This window comes from Stylophora pistillata, chromosome 1 (assembly GCF_964205215.1).
Source record: "Stylophora pistillata chromosome 1, jaStyPist1.2, whole genome shotgun sequence".
Lineage (NCBI taxonomy): Eukaryota > Metazoa > Cnidaria > Anthozoa > Scleractinia > Pocilloporidae > Stylophora > Stylophora pistillata.
In genome coordinates, this window is record NC_142519.1 from 38,485,959 (window position 1) to 38,509,095 (window position 23,137).

Consider the following 23,137-nt stretch of genomic DNA (forward strand, 5'->3'; position numbering starts at 1 on the left):
CACTCTTTCAAAATTTATTTGTTTAAGTCCTTCCAGATCAAAAGCTCAGTTATAATCGCCACCTACTCTACCCTGAAAGGTTTGCAATAGAAAATGTATCGAGGACAAAGCGTGACAGAACCAAATATAAGTTGTCCGTTAGAAATTTATCGAAAATGGCATCATGATGCTTCTTAACTACTCAGATGGAAAATCCTAACATGGACTAACCCTTTGATTTTTTTCTTTCTGTTAAGCATTAACCACACGATATTTTTGCGATTATTTTAGACATTCAAAATACTTCCTTTGAAATATATGAAGTATGGCGACAAACCGATTATATCAATGAACGGATCCTTCAGTTTGCGGGAAGATTTCTGGGATCGCCACGGGGCAAACATTGTAAGTTGCTAAAAGGAGAGATTTGGCGAAAGGTTGCTTTGACAAAAAAAAAAAAAAACATTTTGTAGGTAGATAATGATAATAACAATAAATTAAAACTTCTATGGCGCGGGAATCATAGGGATATGTTCTCTCGTGCTTTGCAATCTTGCAATCAGCAGTGATATTATAATTGCGCTTTACAATCAGCAGTTATTTTATAATAATTAAATTTAAAATATAACTCATAAAACTAGGTAAGCTCAGAACTAGATAGAACTATTGGATTAAGCTATAAGCCTTTTGGAATGGGTGAGTTTTAAGAACTCTTTTGAAAGATTGTACATTATTTGCACAACGGATGGTAATTCATTTCATAGCGCTGGTGCAGCCGCGGTAAAATATCAACGGGTTTTAACCGTTTTTTTTTTTTTTTTTTTTTTTTTATATATCATAAATGGATTAAGATAATGTGGTACGAGGGAAATTTAAGTTGTTTTTTCCAATAACCACGAAATATGTTATAAAACATTCCAGTAACGGTTTATGGTGAAATCATCATGACATACTGGTCTCGAAGTATTACAAACTCAGCCATACATCGCTAGGAAATTACTCAATAACGTCTTTTCAGTTATATTTATGTGTCTGAAGCCTGTTTTCGTACTTTGCAACATCAATTTTGATGACTGAGGATTGGCGTGAAAGTTTGAACAAAGGAGAAACCGTCGCAACTGTATCAGTAGATCTCAGCAAAGCGTTCGAAAGCGCAAACCATGATTTGCTGTTGGCTAAAATACGAGCTTACGGTTTTTCTGAAGCAGCTACAAAATTGCTGGGTGAATACCTAAAAGATCGTCGAGAAAGAGTAAAGATTGAAGGCATATGTTCTGACTGGAGAATAGCTAAAGCGGGCGTTCCACAGGGGTCTTTACTTGGTCCACTTTTGTTCACTATCTTCATAAATGATATTGATTATTGTACATCTAATATGGCACTGAGATTATATGCTGATGATACCACCCGCTATAATTCATCTGATGCTTCTTCGATAGCATTACAGTTTATGGTTAACCAAGACTTGTTAACCCTTATTACATGGTTTAAACAAAATTATCTCTCTATTAACTATACAAAGACTCAGGCCTTGATTCTTGGTTCTTCGACATATGAATATGAGATCCAAATTAATGGCGTCAAAGTAGATGTTAAACCCACTTTGAAAATCTTGGGCGTCACCTTGGATATATAAAAGGCTTACCTTTAAGGAGCATATCACTGAACAGCTTAAGAAAGTTTATTCAAAGACTGCTGCCTTAAAAATAATTTCCCGATTCATATCAGCGAACACTATGATATTATTATATAAAGCATTCATTGTCCCACATTTAGAATATTGTGGCATATTATTATTGGTCTTGGCAAACTGCAGGCCAATAGACTTGAAGACGCTAATGATTTCATTTTGAGAACGTTATTTAAAGTTAAAAATAAATTTTAGAATTAGTTAAATCGAGTATTTTAAGACGGCGTAGGTATTTTATCAGACATTGATCTTGATATTTAAATGCCTTAATTCTATTGGTCCTAGTTATATTACTGACTTTTTAAATTTAAGACATGTAGGCTATAATCTCAGAGGTCAATGCAGTAATCTGGCTCAACCTCATTTTAATCCTAAGTGGCTGCATAAATCTTTCTCCTTCATTGCCAGTAAGCTATGAAATAAGTTACCTAAGGAAGTTAGGAAAAGTGAAAACATCAAGGCTTTTGAAACAGCTTTGAGGAAGTTTGACTTAGAATTGCTTTTTTCAGAGGCATTTTTGATAATAGAGGTACCGATATTTAATTGTACATTATAGTTATAGTAGTTGGGGATTTCATTAGTATTACATATTTCATATATAAATCGGGTTAGTAGGGACGGTTAATTGATGATAAATTGTACATTACAGTAGTTATAGTAGTTGGGGATTTGTTACTGCACATTTTCGGGATGGAAGGGACGGGTCATAAATCATAAATTGTAAAGATTACGATTTTCATACTTTTTATTATATGTTATAACATATTTTTTATTATAACCCACCCATTAATTTTGGCGCGATTTCATTGGTTACTTTACGTCAGGTGGTGCATAAACACAGGACAGTTATCACGCAATAACCCCCGTCCGCGTCGATATTTGTCCTCCGATTTTCTCCGTGAGAAAGAAACATATTCAACACAAGAGTTTCAACTTTTCCGTTCTCCTAAAACATGGAAGGAAACAAAAATGTCTTTTTTTGCTTGCTTGCGTCAATCACGCGCATTCGCCATCAGATCACCACTGGCTTTTTTATTGTGTTTACGCGCAGTTTAATTGCGATGTGAAAATGAATGGGAGGGTTATAAAATAAATAAACCCCGTTCTGGCTTGCTGGTATGTCGGTTGATAATGTCCTTGGCTGAGAGATTGCCCTCAAAATTTAATATCTCGGACAATCTCCCAACCGCGGACATTATCAGCCGACATACCAGCCGCCCGAAGGGGTTTATTTACTAAGTATTTAGCACGTGCACGTTCTTACGAGCTTTGTCGTAAGCTCTTTTGTGTTCAACGTGAATAAATAAACTCACTTACTTACTTACTTACTTACTTACTTACGTATGATGCACGATCCTCACAGTAGAGAGCGCTATTTATGCAATAGCGAAAATCAGACCTGAAAAGAATCAGGCCTGTACGGGATTCGAACCACTGACCTCTGCGATACTAGTGCAGCGCTCTACCAATTAAGCTAACAAGCCAACTGGGAGCAGGCCGTTAAGTTGATTCGTAATAAACCCGTAATGATAATTCAGACACAATGAATATATCTTACTTACTTACCTCGCTCCTCATAAGTCTTGGAATTAGCGCAAAGCGTGGTCGAGGAGACGCAGAAGTCAGTACATATTACAAGTACAAAAACGATGCGGGAGATTAATTTTGGACGCCACCATCAACGATAGTTCCGTTGAACTTTTTAATAAATTAGGCTAGTTACCTATTGATGACATTGTACGCGTTAGAAAACTTTGTATGCTACATAAAGTTAGCCAAGGTCATTGTCCTGAATATTTTAGTTCATATTTTAAATATGTCAGATATACACATGGTTATTGTACAAGATCTGCTATCTTCAATGATGTTCTAACACCATCTTGTAAAAGAAACTCAGGGCTTAGAACTTTCCACTAAAGTGCATATGCATGTAGGCTATGGAATAAAATAGGAAACTCTTTTAGAAACATAACTTCCCACTCAAATTTTAAGATAACGTTACTGAAAAATTTTATTAAAGAAAATACTTCGATAGAGCATTTTAAGATCAGTAGAACGTTTTAAGTACAATTTTTAGTATTATGAATTTGTTATTAGGTATTTTTATATTAAGTAGAATTTGTTGGGGGCCATTATGTAAACTACCGGGTAACCGGTAATAATGAACTCTACCATCGGTAAATAAAATGTTTGTTTCTTTGTTTGTTTGTTCAGCGAATCGGAACTGATACTAAGCCGGGCGGGAAGTATTGGTAAGTTAAGAGAGGATGATAAAGACGCTTTAACCATCTTTCCCAAACATAGAAAACACTTAACTACCGACTGGCCTGGCCGTAAGAATTACATTTGTTCTTATCCGGCTCATCAGGGGTTGAAAAAGCGACTTAGTCTCCCCAGGCGTGTTAATGCAAAAATATCAGCAGAAATATTTGTTGAGCTCAAGGAGATTGTTCTTATCGGAGCAGGTGAGTGAAGACTTCTCTTTATACATTTAGTTAATTCTCACGTACTCACTTGTTGTTTAGGTTATGGGACGTCTGATACGTGCGGTTCATTGCATTGTTCTTTCGTGTGCAAGTAATTTAGTTTTTAAAGGCATGTAATATTGAGCCAAAGTAAACAGCACAAAACCATGTGGAGGTGATTCACAAATAGTACACGAGTTACAAAACGTATATGCCAATAGAATAAAAGACGCCGATATAATAAAGCGAAGTTGATAACGTTCACGCTTATCAAAAGTCAATCTTATCTAAAAGTTATTTTAAAGTTGCTGTTTGCATTGCGCGCGTGCCATATGGAGTCTGCGAATTATGCCTCATATAAAAATTGGACTGGTCAGAGGATTAGCAGTTATATGTTAAACTCTCAACACAAACTTTTCAGTAAACATGCATTCTGTTAATATAAAAATTAAAACAAAAAGTACTGTTGGTGTAGCAAAAAGAATTGTGATCTTCTTGCATTGTTCATTTCTACTAAAGTGTCTGGGAGGGAGAGGTATGGGTGTGGCACTTTAAAATGAGCAGGCTTCAGTTCTGACTGTTTTCTGGTTTTGATTACTCTTGATAGCAATCTGCACCAGTTGTAGGCTGGAACACTATAAAAAGCGCGAGAGAAGTGAGACTGAAGTGATTGATTTTGATGTGCATTTGGATAAAAGCATGGAACAGGTCAGCTTTTAAAAAAGCATTGTATAAAGTCCAGTCCTGAACGAAATCGAGGGTTGACTTACTGATTACTTGAGTTTACTAGAAGTTTACATTAGATAGTTGGAACTGTCGATGAAATTAAAATTGGGAAAACAATGTCATTTTGCAATGATAAAGACACCTGAACAAAGGGATTTGGACCCATGCAGTCCTCGAAGACCGGTCTGACTCCCAAAATTTTAACCCAAGGGGGATAGCCGAGTCCATGTTTGTATAACGTTTGTTTTGACGAGAAATCCACGTCAAAAATTTGACAGGACGGGATTCGACCTCACGATGACCCCATCTTGAAGAGGCAATGGTCTTACCAACTGAGGCAACTGCAATATTTTCTTCTATGATGGGCTGCATATTTTATGCTATTGTTTACATTATTTATCTTCTGAGGAATAATAGACCATTTCCGAGTTCACTAGGGCCTCTGCATCAAACGAGGTTAAGTGATAAGCCTTTAACATGGAAATGATTTTTCATTCTCATGCTCATGCAAATGAAACTCATTTTCACAAGAAAGGTTGTGCACTTGGCCTCATTTTGAAAGTGAGGGTTTTTTGGAACTCGGAGTTAGCCTATTTAAAAGGCGTTTATGTAGTAGGGGCTAATTTATATAAAACATGGGTTCGTCTACATTAGTTAAAATGTGCAAAATAAATAGCGTTATAATCTGGGACTAAGCTCCACAGCGGGAAAAAAAGACAAAAAACGAGAGGAAACAGAGCGCCACCCTTTCCCCTCCCAGACTACCGCTTTATTTTGCCCTTTATTTATTTTCGCCCTTGCTGACCTGACATTTGGTTTTTCCCCCCACTGCGGAGGCTGGTCCCAGGCTACTGACGTTAGGATTCATTAATCCACTGCCTAGTTAGATGTCATCAACTAGTTTGCTGTGATCTGAGAACTGACCAATAATGAAACTTCAGAATAGAGAAGAAGTGCTTTCAATGTAACTACATATAAACGCAGTATAATAAGGGCGGAGATTGCCAGTCTGTGTCAATGAATTCAACTATTGGAGTTATGCGTGGCAAGTAATCGTTATTTATTATCTATCTATTTTTTTTTTTTACAGGAAGCTGGTGTACAGTCCTCTTCAGGGCAAAGCTTTGTGACAACTCCAGGAAAAAATGAGGAGGTAGAACTCAGTGGAATGTGAAGTTACCGTGATTGAAGATGATCAGCCACTTAGCGAAGACGCAGTCGAGACTCTATTGTCTCAGGCCTTTCAAATCAGCGGTCCTGAGGAAGAAGTAAGCATTTGGTGCGACGAGAAGGAAATCCAAAATCAGAGACGACAGGCACTGAACGATACCCTGGGAAACCTGATAAGTGGACGCTTTAGTCCCATCCTTTCTACTTTAAATGCCTCATGGGACAATATCTCACCTACCCAGCAAAAGGACTATATTCGCAAGGCCAGGGAAGCTGTTGCAGTTGCGCTGTCAGGCATTAGTCCTGGGCAAGAAAAAGACCATTGGAAATGTATCCAAAATGATATAGGCATAATCGAGAGGGACTAGAGTAGCTCATCCAAAAGAAAGCATTTCGACACAAACACTGGGCTCATTGATGTCTTGATCAAAGCTCATTATCAACAGAAGTCGTGGCAAACTAAACGCCAGATCCTATCTCTTTTCGCAAATGACTTTAGCCGCAGAGAATTGCAAACGTTAATCCCTGGTTTAACTAAGTGGAGAATTGACCAGGCTCGTCAGCATGCCACTGACGCAGGAAAAGGACAAGTTCTTCCCGAACAAACAATCTCCTGAAAAAGAAGTGGTCGGGGAAAGTTGATCATTTCATTAGCTATATTTCACAACCACAGCTGCATCAAGATGTTGCATTTGGAACAAAAACTCTCAAGCTTGACTCTGGCGAACGCATTACAATTCCGGCTGTTGTGCGGACCTTGATTCCCTCCAGAATTATCGAACAGTACACAAGCTACTGCAGAGAGCAGCAGCTTGAGCCGGCAAGCACACGTTCTCTGTTTAGAATGCTCGACATTTGCTCAGCGTCGATGCAGAGGTCCCTTCATGGGCTTCATAACATTAGAGCGGAAGGGACTGAAGCATTTGACAACCTGCGCGCAATCGTCGACACTTAAGTGGAAAACGGGGCAGAGGAGCATTGGGCTGAAAAAATGCGACGAGACTTGAAAGAGGCAAAAAGATATTTGAAGACGGACTATAAAATTCAACGCACGTAGGTAGAAACGAAAACAACAGCGACCATTGTACCGTTCATGCCTTAAGCGACCCGGAGAATCCTGACTTCTATGAAGAATGTCCACACTGCCATGACTTTCACTGTGATAGATGTGACTCCCTTGATTCGAATTTCCGCGACACACTAAAAAAGATCTATGAGTTAGTCATCAGCGACGAAACGAGAGCAAGAATAAACTTCGAGAATAAGGAGAACTCTCGAGCATTCCAAGCCTGGAGAGCACATTTACTTCGTTCTGTTAATCAGGAAGAAGCAAAACAGAATTCTCCTACTCAGCTTTACGAAGAAACATGCTTGATTATCATGTACTGGGCGATGAAATATCTGCCGCAGCACTACAGAGAGCAGATGTCTGAGTTCTTTGGAAAATGGGGTAGAGCAGGGCAAATGTCAAGTTGAATGCTTTGTGCATCTCTTCTTCACTTGCAAGCAAAACAGCTTCACGGTTATGTCAGTCATTGAGCATCTACTCAACAACATGATGATTGAGTATCCTTCAATGAACAAAGCTTTTTTACGATCAGACAACGCTGGTTGTTATCACAGTGGGCCCTTGATCCTCAGCCCTCCGTACATCGGGACAAGATCTGGTGTAATACCATTACGCTACGACTTGTCCGACCCCGAGGCCGGAAAAAGATATTTGCGACCGGAAAATTGCCCCCATGAAAGCTCACATCAAGAGATGGGTGAATGAGAAGCATGACGTGATAACTGCAGAAAATAGGAAAGAGGCTTTAGAATCCCGCGGTGGCCTCGAGGGCTGTAGAGTAGCTGTTGTACAAGTTGATACCACTAAGTAGGTCGGCGTGGAAAACAAAATGCCTAGAATCAGCCTTCTGAACAACTTCATATTTGAGGAAAGGGGAGTCCGTGCTTGGAAAGCTTACAATGTTGGTCCAGGTTGTTTCATTCCACATGACAAAGTAATTATCGAAAGGCAAGGGGCCACTGGAATGAGAGAATATCAGCCTTTTCGTGACAGAACGAAAGAACGAGGTAATATTGCAGAAAACACTCGGCCTCTCACTGAAATTTTCCCGAGCACGGAAACTGGATGTGTTCTCAGTTTTAAAACACTCGAAGAGGTTGAACAACACATGGATTCAGGAAAACACGTAAGAGAGTTGGAATCGGAGTCCCTGTATGATAGTATCAGTAAAAAGTGGGCCGAGAGGCTTACTGGCATTAATGTAGCCGGCTTTCATGAAACTGGAACTTACTCCGGAGAAGAAATAGACTTTTCATATCCTCTTCGAGCAAAAAAGATCAACATCCAATGGGATGGGGACTTAAAACGGCAAAGAAGCCCTCGTGAATGGAGGCTCATGTAAAAGCGTATTTGGTTCAGAAGTTTGACACAGGCTGTAGAACTGGCCAAAAGGCAGATCCGGTTCAGGTCGCTCGAGAAATGAAAATTGTAAAGGACGGTGCTGTACATTTGCTGTTCACCCCACAGCAATGGAGAACAGCACAGCAGATAAATAATTTTTTCTCACGGCTATCAGCAGCCCAGCGATAGACACAAATGGAAAAAGACAGAGTGAAAATCCTACGAGCCAGGAATTTACGGAGGAGGATCATGATTTAGAAGCGGTAGAAAATGAAATTTCGCTTGAGAATCTACGTATAGCAGTGAACCTTCAAGTGACTGCACCTCAGTATCCTATTGTTGTCCGAAATAGGAGCTTGTGCGAACTTTGGAAAGCGGAGAAACTCAAAATAATGAAAGTAGCTGAGCTGAGAGAAATGTGCGAAAGTATTGAATTAGAGGTCTCGGGTTCACTAGCGAGAAAGAAATCATTCATCGAATCCTTAAGTTTGTACGCTAAATCAATGTTGCACCTGTTTCACGCGTGCGGAAAATAAGCGTTAACGCGAATGCCATCGTTAATTCTATGAAGCACTCTCTTGAGTTTTTGCAATATATAATTAAATATTACGGATTATGGCGCAGCCTGCAATGGAGACCTGTGGTGTCTTTCGAAATAGCCCTAAGCAGTAAATACTTTGTTTACAATCAGAAGAACCATAGAGTTTTACCTTACTTACAATTTACTTTCGTATTTTCAAAGTTAAAATGTGATATCAACCAGACAGTAGAAAGCATTTTAAGTCTTGTTTTATTTTGTTTGCATGCAGTTTGCTTCTAATCAGAAAAAAATGCCGATTCCATTTGTTATTAACGGTGTCTGATTAGCTAGGGGACTCTGCAAAGCGCGGACCGGATAGTTGCGGATGGCGGATGCGGATAGAAAAATGCAGATGAAAAATTGCAGATGGAAAAATGCGGATAGAAAAAAAAATCGGTTGGAAAAAACAACAACAACAACAACAACGACAACAACATTAAATATTTCATTACAGTCGAACCCCGCTATGTCGAACTCGGTTAAATTCAAGTCCTTAGTCCCGCTATTTCGAACAAAAATCGACTTCCCTAGGATTTACCCTTCCTTTACGCTTCTCCGGTGTTATTTCGAAAGCCCGCTATCTCGAACTTTTTTCTATTTCCCTTGGGGCTTCGAAATAGCGAGGCCGGTTCGATTATAAACTTTTCCAACTTTTCTCACTTTTTCCTTCCAGATCATTCCACAAAAGACATAGAACTCATCCCATTACAATTCATTAATTCAGACAGAGATAGACCCTATGGAATGAACCGAGGCGATGAGATTTAATCTTATGACGTGTATTTTTATGATACCTCTTCATACTTGTTTTTTCTTTTTCTATGGTATTCCTCCACCTATCATATTTTATTTCTAAGTTTTGTATTATTTTTATAATGTTACCGTCTTTTCCATTCTCACTTAGTTTTCGTTTGAAGACTAGTTTTGTCTAGTCGAAATATTGGGCTAATATTATATATTATTAAAAATCCATAGCTGTCCGATCAGCCTTGCTTTCAATTTCAAATATTACGTTATATCGTTGATCCTGATCTACAAAAAGGTCCGGCTTTCCCTCGCCGCTGATTGTCCGAGTGGTCCTTCCAAGAATTCTTCGGATTGTAGACGATGGATGGAAAAAAATTGCGGGTAAACCAAAATAGTAAGAATAAAACGAATGGCAAATCGGAAAAAAAAAATCGCAGATTTAAAATGATACAGTTTGCTCAGGAAGTTAGAAAGCACCAGCCAAATTGAAAATGACAAAACCATTAGTGTAACAGTAACTCACCATGTGATCTCAAAAACAGGCAACTCCCCGCTTTCTGAACCAGAACTTTCTAATTTTTTTCCTATCCGCATTTTTCCATCCGCAATTTTTCATCCGCATTTTTCCATCCGCCATCCGCATCTATCCGGTCCTCGTTTTACAGAGTCCCGATTAGCAAGTATAAAGGACTTATTAGAGGTGCCGTTGAGAACGAAATATGGGAAAACCCTTTTATAAAGCACGTGGCCTTGGAAAGTTTAACTAAAGATATTGGGTGAACTCACTTTCAGGAATAGGAAGTTTTCTTTATATTTCATCTGTTATTAACGACAATGTCACTTTTACTGCCAGGCTGGTCCGTAGTGAAATCTTTGTTACGCTTTAACAATCGAAACTGACTGATTTTCTTCCTCGAAAAAAAGAACAAAAACAAAATATAACAATAGTTAATTTTAAGTGTAAAAACTCTGTGATTGATAGAGCTTGAAGACTTACATTTGGGTATTACATTTATTATGAGGCAAAAGCAAGTGAAAAAAATCACGGATTAAAAATAGTTCATAACAGTTGGCACCAGTACAGATGTAAACAAGACGGCTAGTCTGGTATATTTATATTTTTACCTTACTGAATTGACACAGTTTTTCAGATCACCTTCATACTATTAGCTTTGAATGGTTTTTCTTATGCCTGTGACGGTCGAACTCTGCGGAGATTCACTGCCGCGTGCCACATAACTTATTTTTAGCGGGGGAAAAAATCAGTTTTGTCTAAGGGGTGTGTCATGTTTCAAGTGTTTAAACGCTTACTTATGTCGATATTTAGAAGTGAATACCGTCCACCGGTAATTAAACTACCTGATTACCCTGCTGAGCACTGTCCAGTAAATTTTCGATTTATCGTCCAGTAAAAAAAAAATTTGTATTATTTCTTCTCTCAAAATTTGGCGGCCGGAAAAAGTTTTGCTGAATGGCATTTTCATGTAACTTTCGACGTCGGTCTTAGCGATCTAAGTTTGCTGTATTTTAATAAAGGCACAACAGGCTATTGATACAATAATTTTCTTTTAAAAGTAAACTACGCACGTTTCACAAGCAGCACTGCGAAAAGAACAAAAATTTGGCTCACATTCGTTATCAATCCAGTCCTCATATTAAGTGCGACATTGAAAACATAGCGGTTAGCAAAAGAAAGATTGTTAGACTTCAATCAGTTCATTGTGGGTTGAAGGTGTGAAAAAAAAGCTATGGCAAGTTTTTCTCACTAAACATTCTTTCATATGGGGTCGACGAAAGTTGGCTGAAAATCACGCCATTTTATGTCCGTGGAGAGCCCTGATTACAGGAAAGATTTTGTCTTGAAATAAAAAACCCACCAACTTCTGAAAATAACACCCTTGATAATCTTTTCAGGTAGCTTTTCTATGGTAAAAAGGTGTAGGTCAAACGCCGACCTCGAAGTTTTGCTCCGGCCCGGTTTTCTCTGACAATGACATTTAAGATCATGGGAACTCGAGCAGAAGCTGTGGACATTTATTCAGTTGTGCATCGCTCCTTAAGCGGACCAAGCTAGTATAGTCTCAGTTTGTAAGATTTCTTTCAAAATCAAGATATGTATTATAACTAGAAATATTTAAAGATCGTCTCTTGATTTGACTGTCTTTGAAACTCTAAAAGAAGCACTTTGCTTGAAATTTATGCTCACCTTTTCTGAGTGCGGAACATTACTCACAGGACACTCGGTTAATACCATATTAAAAAAGAAAATTCTTTGACGCGCTTAATGAAACGGTAGTTACAATAATAATGTTCATGATGATGAAGATGGAAACGAGGTTTATTAAAGTGAAGTTTATTCAAGTGATGGAAACGAAGTTTATTAAACGGGACTTGCCAAGCGAGGCGACAGAAATCTTACACAGAATACAGATGCGCTCACGCATAGGTTGGTGATAAGTAACTGTGGTGCACATTTTAGTAATATGACATAAAATACTTTGCGCTTGGCACACAGAATGCAAGGCTCTCTAGGAAACTGTCCTATTGTCTCCTTTATAAAAATTTTTCACTCTTGCTATTAGGCTGAGCCACCAATATTGCAGAATCGTATCTTAGGCTTATAACAGAAAGTAACACCAGCGGATAGGAAATATCACTAATAGCTACTTCCTCCGGATTGCATGAGACATATACTCTGTAGTCCATTGCAGGTTCAGCAGGGAATCGCTGCAGGTTACCAGTAGCACTGGACTTCATCAAGGGCAGTGCAAAGGCCTGGTACAGACGCAGAACTTCCTAAACTACCTCCAGTCACCTCACACGGCCCGAATGCATCTGAAAATTCATCAACGAGACAGAAAAAAAAGCCCTGTAGTCAGCCAAGCTATTTAAGTGGCTTAGCCTAGCTATAAGGGTGAAGTGAGTGTAAGTGGGACAAAGGAACATTATTTTAGATTTATCTTTTCATGCTTAGCTGTTGTTGAAGGGAGGTTGGTAGAGATAAACTGTAGTTTTCACCCTTTCGATTAACATCATCATCAGAGTGAAAGTATTTAGCCTCTTATAGAAAAGGTGGAAAGGGTCACACGACGGCTTCTCAAGATCGAACGGACACTGCAGAGAAATCTCAAGCTCAACGATTCTTTCAGAATAGCTTTAAGTGCCATTCCTCTATCCCCTTCCCAGTCCTCGTCGGGCAAGAACCTGTACATTCCAATATAACAAGTTTTTGTTATTCAAATTTTTAAACCTGAAAAAAAAAAATTTCTCAACTGCTGTAATGTCATAATGAAGAAGTAAGTGGCCCTTCACCTTAGACCAGACGTAAAATATCAAACTAGACGATAAAAGAGCGGATTTCAAATCGTCCCAAATATATGACTGGCTGATACGGATTTTACCAATATTTCTTAAGACATGAGCAGTTGATCTACCAGCGGGTAAGTCGGAGTTTCCATTCGATCGATACTTTTACGGGTTTACCTTAGACGTTTGTGACAGCTCATCAGTTGCTACTACAGAAAAAGTCTTCAACCAGGTTATAAGTTATTTTAACTGCAAATTGACTTGTAATCCAAAGTTAATCGTACTCGTACTGTCAGGGTTTCTGCCATCTCAGAAAAGACGGAGTATGTCTCTAGTTAGGAAGACCGTTACAGTTAACTTGCGTGGAGTGTGACTTGTGTGAAGTGTGATTTGTGCGCGCGTTTGAGGGAGATTTATAAACACGTGAGTGTCAGTCTGTAACATTTTAACGTGTTACTTTTTCGCGACTCGCGTTAGGGTTATAGTGAAAGGTTATTGGCAACCACAGGTTAAATATGCTTTATCTGTCCTCACATTGAAAGATTTGTGTTGCTTGGAGAGGCGTTTAAAAGCAGTGGTGCCCAAACTTGATCAATAATGGACGCGCTTCCATAAGCAGGAATCAGTTGTTGTCATTTTTCAATACATGTATTGGCTGAAAGCACGTCAATAAAAGCCAAACAATGCGGATGTTGGGTGGGAACTCATTTTCTCTGTCAACTTTTATCCTTGCCACTACTCTTTGACATTTTACTGGGTGACGATGTTATAGTTTCGTAGCGATACTCACTTAGTAAGTAAGAAGGTAAGTAAGTAACTTTACTTAATGTGGGTGACACATGACAGCACTAATGAATTGATGACCCGGTGGCCCTAAAATAAAACAAAACAAAAACATATATCATATGATAAATATAGAAGTAAATCCAAAATGTATAAGTAGGTCGATTTAAAAATGTGAAAATGTAAAACATGAAAAGGTATCACAATAGTTGAAATAAAAATTAAGAATTAATACTCATTACCTATTGAAAACTGGATTATTAGATAATGCAATTTAAGACTTTTTATTGGCTCAGCCATTATATGGTATATGAGCCAATATACCATAACCTAATATCTGTACATTGTTCAATCCGGTTTCCTCTCACAAAGTAAAGTCGAGAAGATTTGTCTAATATCTTGGGGGCATTTTTTTTTTTAAAGTAAAACAATTATTCCTCTTGCGCTTGTTAGATATAAGATGACTATAGCCAGCTACGCGCCTCGTTGGCTATCTATCATCTCATATCCAACGCACGCTCGTGGAATAAGTTGTTAATTATACAATCTATAAGCTACTATGGATGGAGGTTGCAGAGACCTAAAAGTCATATAGAAAACTTAGAATGGTGAATGCCTAGTGTGTTGAAACACATAGATGTCTATAATCACATGATTTGGAAAACATTAAATCAACTTCCTATTTACTTAGGATGTCCTTTTTTAATGATGCTTTAAATCCTCTAAGTGCTTTAGGAGAGGAATTCCATTCCTTAATTGAACGCACGATAAAACTTCGGCCGCCCTCAGTTAAATTCTTACATGTCGGGCACCTTAGATTTAACTTGCTATAACGAGTGTTCCTATTATGAATATCTGAGTTTGTTTTCAAAATATCGTTCATATATTTAGGAGTGTTCAATCGTCAGAGGAACCAGTTAATATTTGCCAGTGCTTTCCTATTTCTAATACAATTTAAACTAAGAAATCAGGAGTAGGAGTTGTAGTATCAAAATCAAAATTAAATAAATGTATAAAGTAAAAAATAAATGTATGAAATAAGAAATGAAAGATGAATGAATAAGTAAATAACCAACCCTTTAACCTATCTCCCCATAGCATATATGAAAAAAACTAATTTGCATCCACTTCGATGAAATGCTTGATTGTGACGAACGAGATTTGAATGAAATTAGGTAAGTTCTGGAATGAAGTGCTAGTGACACTCGATCATATAGTTTTTTAATTCCGCTGCATTAGAAAGTCCTTTTGTTAAATGCAGTTCGTGATTTTACTTCTCCTAAAAGGCAAAGTAGATTTATTTTCATCGATTTATTTCCAAAAATAATCATTGGAAAAGATTGCCTGCGTGGTCTTCCATGGCCTCCTCATAATTGTTCACTTTCTTAGAAGTAGAAGTTTTCTGCTTATAATTGCTTAACCTTTCAAATCTCAGTTAAACGTTCAAAAATGTACACTGGTAGACCACTTGTAGATGACAAAGATTTTTTTCTTCTCTCGTGAAAGCATACTTTACATGTTATTTCTAACGCGTTGAACGGTATTTGAGTGGAACAATTTTGCATCAGTCCCACTGACAAAGTTTATTTTGTCGGCTCCTCGCCTGTCAACAGGGATTTCTAATTTAAAATAATCTTAAGGCTGCTAACCCAGTGCATAACAAATTATTATAAATTGAAACAATAAAATCCTCACCACATACGCCACAGGTTCTGGGACAAGCCATCAACTTGTCATAGCTATTATAGCAATCATCATGTTGTTTCCCTCGACAATCTTGTTTGTCAAAGCATTCTGGGAAGAAAATTAATATTGATAATCCTATGTTTATGTTTTTTTGATTAAACGAGCTAAACACTCGAAAGTACTTGGGGGGAAATATCACCGATAGAAAACTTCAGGAGGACGTACATACCGTAGATTGTGTTTGGGTTCACTTTAGCAAGTTCATTTGTCATGATAGTGTTTTGATATTACGTTGTTATGATGTTCTTAGCTCTTTGATATCGAAGGCCTAAGGAGGGATATCGTTGTGATCTGCCAGTTTCAAGTGAAGAGCTTACTACCATCTAAAATAAACTGTAAAATACATCTACTTAAACCAGGTCACGGTGAAACACCGAAAAATAAGACATTCTTTCTTTGATCCTACATAACAGTGCTAAAAGATAAAAGCGATAGTTTTTATCCCTGGAAGGGACAATGATCCATCAACTAGGAAAGTAAGTCTGTTTGTAGTTCCTCTTGGTAACCTGCTCTGTAGACTCAGCAAATCTAAAAACATACCGTGTGCTCCACCTACAAGAAAAATAATTAAAACTGAACTAACTAAAGAGAAGAAACTGGAAATACTTGAATTAATTTTGCTCAGTGTCTTAGTTGTGTCGATAAAGAAAAACAGTTTTTGCCCGTGATTTGTGTACACAGGAATGAGCGACTCCATGTTTCAAAGCATGAATCTTCTCTCGTAAGGAGAGCAATTGATTTTCAAAATTCTCAAGAAGTCTTACGGATAAAACACGTCTCTTTCCCATTGTTGGCAAGACCATAACCCTGAAAAAATTTCTCAGCGTGACCCATACCGTTGGTTCATGACATGAAATTCCACAGGTCACAGCGTTGTAATGTAATTTTTGAGAAATTCGATATAAGCGACATACTTCAGACTCAAGAAATCAGGACTCCCCGGTGTAGTTGTTGCTTCGCGTATGTGCATAGTTCCGTCAGTGCGTGCTTGTACATGCATGCGTATGTTTATACTTACAATATTGAATGCTGCACATTAGCACCAACATAAGCAACAATAATCCAAACTTGGGAGACATGGCAGACAAATCTAGATAAAATAAAATAAAGAAATTATACGTTAGCCCGTTTATGGGTTTTTGTGTTCTGTTGTAATTATTATTATTGGGAGGAAAACATGTAGGCAACAACACTGACGAATGTGTGTCGTTAAATTAACTTAGACATGGCAAAATGGCGAGGGTCAATTGCTCTAAACGCAACTAAATATGAAGATAAAATCTCGTGCAGCCATGAACAAACAAGAGGGAGATATAAAAAAAAAAACTGACTGCAAGACCTTAACTTTTGTCTATTTTCCCCCATTTGTTTTCTAAAACGGAGTTACCTTTCTGAGGAAGTGTCTTCACAAGAAGTTCAAGAAAATAAAATGCCTCGCAATTCTCGATAAAGGAGTTGTTTTATGGCATTGAACATCTCATTAGACATGCACCAGTGACAAAGTTAACAATTTGATTGCATTCTGCAGCCCATTCAGTTTGCTCAAGAGGCGATGATATCTTGTAAAGCGCTTCATGGTGTTTATTCAAGTGTCTTAAACAAGACGGTCCTTATTTTTAAATATACCCTTTTAGAGATTAACACCAAGAAGAAAACTTGTTACTGAGGGTATTTGTAGGAAACTGTAGTAATGAACGTTTTTGTTAATTCTATTTCGAATGAAATTAAGGGAAAGTCTTTTGAATGGAAACTACGATAGAAAGAAAGGTTGGTGACATGCACGAGTGATAATGTTGGAAAGCTATGCCTTCTGACAATTATCGGGTTATCACTAACCGCGGTAAGGTGGTCATTAGACCTTGTTATTTTCTCATAATAGAGCAGTCAGTTGTTACTGCAAGGTAGATAATTACATGAGTAATTAAAACATAGCCTAGCGATAAACGTATAAATGCAAGTAAGCACAACTTTCCTACTCTATTGCTGGCGCACGTAACCAAAAATTTTGCATCACTAACTTCCTCTCCAAGTACAATCGTAATAGTACTTCGTTGGAGTCAACATATGTTCAACGCCTATGCAATAAATGTAATTCCATCTTGAAGAGTTCGGCAAAAAGTTTGTGCAAAGTGCAAAACAACACACTGAGTACAGTATTCGTTATAAGAAGCGTGACTAGCAAAGAAAGGTCGGTGACATGTACAAGTTTTAATGTTGGAAAACTAACATCATCACTCGGGCATGGCACCAACCCTTCTTTCCTAGTCACGTTTCTTATAATGAAAACTGTTGGTTTGCACACTACAGAAACTTTTTACTATGCTCGCCAAGATCATTACTTGGATAGCTTTCGGAGAATTATCAGCGTTTATCACCTATTACATATGGTTTAAGCTGTAGGACCTTGTTGCTTTATCACAAAAGAGCAGTCCATTATGTTACTGCAAGGTAGATAATTGATTGCGTTCATTAGAAATAGCCTAACCCAATAAAATGATAAAAATAAGGAAGCATACATATAGTTTTCCTATTCTATCACTGGCGCCGGGGAAAGCTGTGCTTTCCTTTAATAGTTACAATTAGCGAGCAGAACTTACTTATGTGGTGCATTTTATAATTAGGTGCCATTCACGGTCATTCACTTGAGATTTATTTTGCACGTGGCGGTGCAAATTAAGTCCAATCGATATGCATCAATGACAGAGTTGGAAAGCTGTACTTTCCTTTAATAGTTATAATTAGCGCAACGACAGAGGGGGAAAGCTGTGCTTTCCTATGATAATTATGATAGGCAAGAAGACCTTCCTTATCTTTTTCTGGGTTATCACTCGAGGGAAACAGAGAAGTTTTAATTTTTTGAGATAATAACGCGCATGTGGACAAAGATAAAGTGGTAGAAACTTCCTCGTATAAAGCCAGAAAACTGCGAAGGGAAAGATCTAAATAATCTACAAGCTTGAGGCCAGTTTATTACGAAATTAAACTGAACTATAATATAACCAAAGTAAAGCGCGCGCTCTGATTGGTCAATTCAGTGTCCACCATTTGCCTATTAGTGTACGCTGCTGACGTGAGCAAATGCAAAGGCTAGTTTTCCGCGCGCGCTTGTTTTTTCTGGTCACGCAAGACTTGTTAAATAAAAGAAAACTCTTTGCTACAATCTATCAGTGATATCTTATAAAACAAATGGTAAACGCTACAGCGTTCATTATTTAGTTATTAATGCACTTGGGGAGGTTTGCTTAGCATTCAAGAAGCTAGAGTCGCTGTCGGCTATCGCCACGCACAACTCTTACGGCCCTTTCGTGCTTAGCAACCACCCATATGTATCTATAACCCTAATAGTGTACGCTGTGGTGTTTACCCTTTGTTAATTTGTGTTCATTTCAGGTTTCATGTTTATTCCATCTTAAATCTTGTACTGAATTGATAAGGAGCCACCAGTACTCCGCTCTGGTATAACTGACCCAAACTGAATGCAGAGTAGATTGAGCTAACAAGCGAAGCATTGTTTCGCTCTTTGAGCATAATCATAAGTTTAGGTCAATCTGATATAATGATATTACCACCAACTGGCTAAGGCTATTTCCTTTGTGGTGAACGTTTCCAGCTTTACGCTAAGAAAGTTCTTCCACAATGCCTTTGATCAAAGACTCGTCTCAGAATTAAAATGAATTTCCTGTTATTTCAGGAAATGTGAAAGATCAGCTGCTTTAAAGTGAGTTAAGTCACCTTGCACAATAAAGCATGGTTTCCAACTTATTAGGCACCAAAGAATATCGCGGGACCAACGCCCCTTCTGTCGACTTTTCAATTAGGAGTTCTTATCAAAGACATAGAGACAGTTTGATTCTATACACAAGCAACAGCAAAGAAAGCTATGCTTTCTTCCAAATCTCAGCGAATCAGTAGGTTCTTGTGACCGTGGCGTCAGTAGACGTGCGAGGAGAGAGAAGTTATGCTTGCAAAAAGCGTATAAAGGGTCTTGAGAATTTCCCTGAGGACTTCTACGGCCAATAGCATTTCAGCCACGAGAGTGCGGAGTTATTCGATCTACTAATTCGACGTGCGGCGGCCTTCACGCAAATGAGAATAGACTGCTTATTTCAGTCTATAATCATCTAGGTGATGCTAAGTCGGTCAACTTTGGAATACTAATTTTGGTGCTAATGAACTTGTACAGTTTCTGATATTGTACCTGTAAGTAAAGACATACTCACGCTCATGTACACAAACACACAAACGAAATTTCACACAGACGCTTTGTGCACAATGCTTATCCTGATTAATCCCCATTTGTTTTTTTCAAATCTACAATTTATCAAGTTCTTGAAGATCCCAAGCTTGTATCACTATACTATCATTATTTTGTCTCGGACCCAAGGTATAAGAAAAAGATAAAAAAACAATTCATTCAAGATAACTTGAAACTGATCAGAAGACACCATTCGCGTCTTAGCTCTAAAACTCTGAAACATTTTGAGTATCAAGTGCTTGTCATGTTGGCAGAAGCTTCGCTCATCATTGCATACTCTCGTTCGTTCGCAGATAAACGAATACAAGGACAAACATAACGGAAGCATTAGAATTAATATACTATCCATTTCTCCTTTTCTGTGTCTTATGACATTTAAAGTTAGTTTTTAAAACTAATTCCCCACCATCGTTTAAAGGCAGTGAGAAGCAAAAGATTATAAACCGTATTCTCTTAGTGAGAAGCCTTTAGTAACGTTCAATTAGAAACTGTTAGTGAGAAAGTGAAAAAGGGCCTGTTTACATGGAGGTGGGGGACCCCAGGTAGGTGTGGTAGCCTGTCTAAGTGGAGTGACCCGCTTAAGTGGGATGACCCGCCTAAGCGGGTAGCCCGGTCTACCAAGTAGGGTAACCCTGTCAGCCGAGGTGACAATTTGCCACGCAAACGCCTCAGAGTGGGCTAACCCGCCTAGCCAGGCCACGTCCATGGTAAAAAGCTCTGATACGTAACAAGCGTGTTGTAAAACTTTCCTAGCTTTCCCATACAGAATTAAAACGTTAAAACACCAGATTTTACGTCCTCTTACCAATGAAACCTCGGAAGTGATTAACTTACATTTTTACTTTGAACTCAACACTGCACGCATTCATATGTTATCGACCTATTGGTGAAAATCTTATGGAAAAACAAATGACGTCCCATAAGACGGAGTCCAATAGGAATAACAGTGATGGCAATGCAAGTCCAAAACAGCAGAGATCACCAGAAATTGCAACGGACACACAAGGAGTCTAAAATATTCACATTTCGGAATAATTAGCGTTGTAAATCAACCATATTTCGTTATCACTACTTTTCCGTATAACGTATCAACACAGGCGACCCAAGCGTGCTTTGTGATTTTGGGGTCTAAAGGTCATTAACGGCAATACCTAACATAATAAGATCGACGTATATGAGAACGATCCTTCGCAGTAAAGCACTATTTGAGCAATAGTGAAAATCAGACCTGAAAAAAATTTCAGGCCTGTACGGGACTCGAACCACTGACCTCTGCGATACTAGTGCAGCGCTCTACCAATTGAGCTAACAAGCCAACTGGGAGCAGCCCATCAAATTAATTCGATATAATTAATAATTATAATTAATAATAATAAATTAATAATAATAAATTAATAATAATAATAAATTAATAATAAATTAATAATAAATTAATAATAATAAATTAACTATAATTAATTCGATATTGGTAGAGCGCTGCACTAGTATCGCAGAGGTCAGTGGTTCGAGTCCCGTACAGGCCTGAAATTTTTTTCAGGTCTGATTTTCACTATTGCTCAAATAGTGCTTTACTGCGAAGGATCGTTCTCATATACGTCTCATAACCGCAGTTCACACATATGTTTCATATGTTTGTTGTTGTTTGATTTATCATCTACGGGTTTATATCGAATTAATTTGATGGCCTGCTCCCAGTTGGCTTGTTAGCTCAATTGGTAGAGCGCTGCACTAGTATCGCAGAGGTCAGTGGTTCGAGTCCCGTACAGGCCTGAAATTTTTTTCAGGTCTGATTTTCACTATTGCTCAAATAGTGCTTTACTGCGAAGGATCGTTCTCATATACGTCTCATAACCGCAGTTCACACATATGTTTCATATGTTTGTTGTTGTTATAATAAGATCGAATTAAGCGTAAGCGTGAGCCGTTAAGAAAGGGAAAAAATTATAAAAAAATTAGTGAAAATTAAAACGGATACATAACATGTCAAGTCTCCTTATCATATTTCCGTGGCCGCTCTATCGCCAATGGTCGTTACAACACTGTTTTAACGACGTTCTTTGTAACTGTATACCTAATAATAATGCTGCTCGAACGGGTAGGTATTAGCAAAGCGTTAAAAGGACTGTAAACGACAAAGCCGCCGAGGAAAAAAAAGTAAGGAGACTCAACACGTTATATTCGTTGCTTTTATTATCCTTTTTAATTTTCTTAATTTTTTTTTGTTTTTTCCTTTTTTTTTAACGTCCCACGCTCTCGCTTAGAATTAGATCTTAATCTTTTAGGTTCAAAACAGGTTCAAATTGTCAACGGTACGTTCCTTGCGTAACCTAACACCATGTAACACATCGCGTGGCGCTTTTATGAATAAACACAAACGTTTCCGAGAATAAATCTTTCGTCTTTCTCGAGACGTCAGCTTGGGACGCCTATGCTTAAAGTCCCTAATTACAAGCGCAACAATAACCTCGACGAACTTTACCCCGGCACCACAGGGTTGTAAGATTGTATGTAAAGGCATTTTATTTTCCGACCACAGCCAGGCGGGTTACCTCATCTACCTTGGGTCCTGCACCTCCGTGTAAACAGGCCCTAACTCATAACTTTATCCGTGACCTGTGACAGTGTGAATCAGTGACGCTCAACTTATCCCGTTTAACGTCATCATCATTTCGTTTCAAGAGAATATGAACTCTCAGCTGATATTCTCATGTGCGTGATCCTCACTATCAGTTTTAGTTAATTTTATTACCCTGTCCGTCAAAATCAAATACAGAAGGAAATTCCATTCATCGTAGTTATCGCTCTCTCTATTGATCAATAGTTCATTAATTAAAAATTCATCTCTTTACCTATCTGTCTATTTTTTCTTTTAGTCAAACTCCAAGGAAGGAAAATCTTAGCAATTTTAAAGAGGATGCTGACAGACATTATTTTCTATTGAATAAAGGGGTAAGTTTCTAAGGAAACTGTGATTCTGCGTCGGTGGGGGTAACAAGGTCATTTGGTAATATCAACTAAGTTGAAATTGTAAATTGGCCACCATAAAGAGTGAAAAAGCTGACGTTTCGATCATTAGCCCTTCGTCAGAGCGAATGGAGGAATTATGGGTTTTGTGGGGGTTTTATGCCGAAAGTGGAGCTGCGCTATTAGTGGGAACATGGTGACGAGAAAAACGCCAGACCTTTTAATCTACCTAATCATTCTGACTAGCATATGGCAATCTGCGGTATTTCCTTACATTTAGGTAGCTCGGAGAGCCGCAAAACTCTTGAACAAAATT

The 23,137-nt window shown here is 38.2% G+C and overlaps 2 long non-coding RNA genes and 1 pseudogene across 3 annotated transcripts in view; 2 read left to right on the forward strand and 1 right to left on the reverse strand.

Annotated features, from left to right (window-relative positions):
* Nucleotides 1-23,137, forward strand: part of LOC148742395 (uncharacterized) — a 280,537-nt gene that overhangs the window by 194,801 nt on the left and 62,599 nt on the right. The gene's annotated exons all lie outside the window — the stretch shown is intronic.
* LOC148742402 (uncharacterized) lies at nucleotides 1,355-9,788 on the forward strand (annotated as a pseudogene).
* On the reverse strand, nucleotides 15,900-17,501 carry LOC148742403 (uncharacterized). Its single transcript, XR_015988461.1, has 3 exons — nucleotides 17,439-17,501; nucleotides 16,621-16,692; nucleotides 15,900-16,154 (listed from the first exon to the last, which is right to left on the reverse strand). It is a non-coding gene; the product is annotated as an uncharacterized LOC148742403 (long non-coding RNA).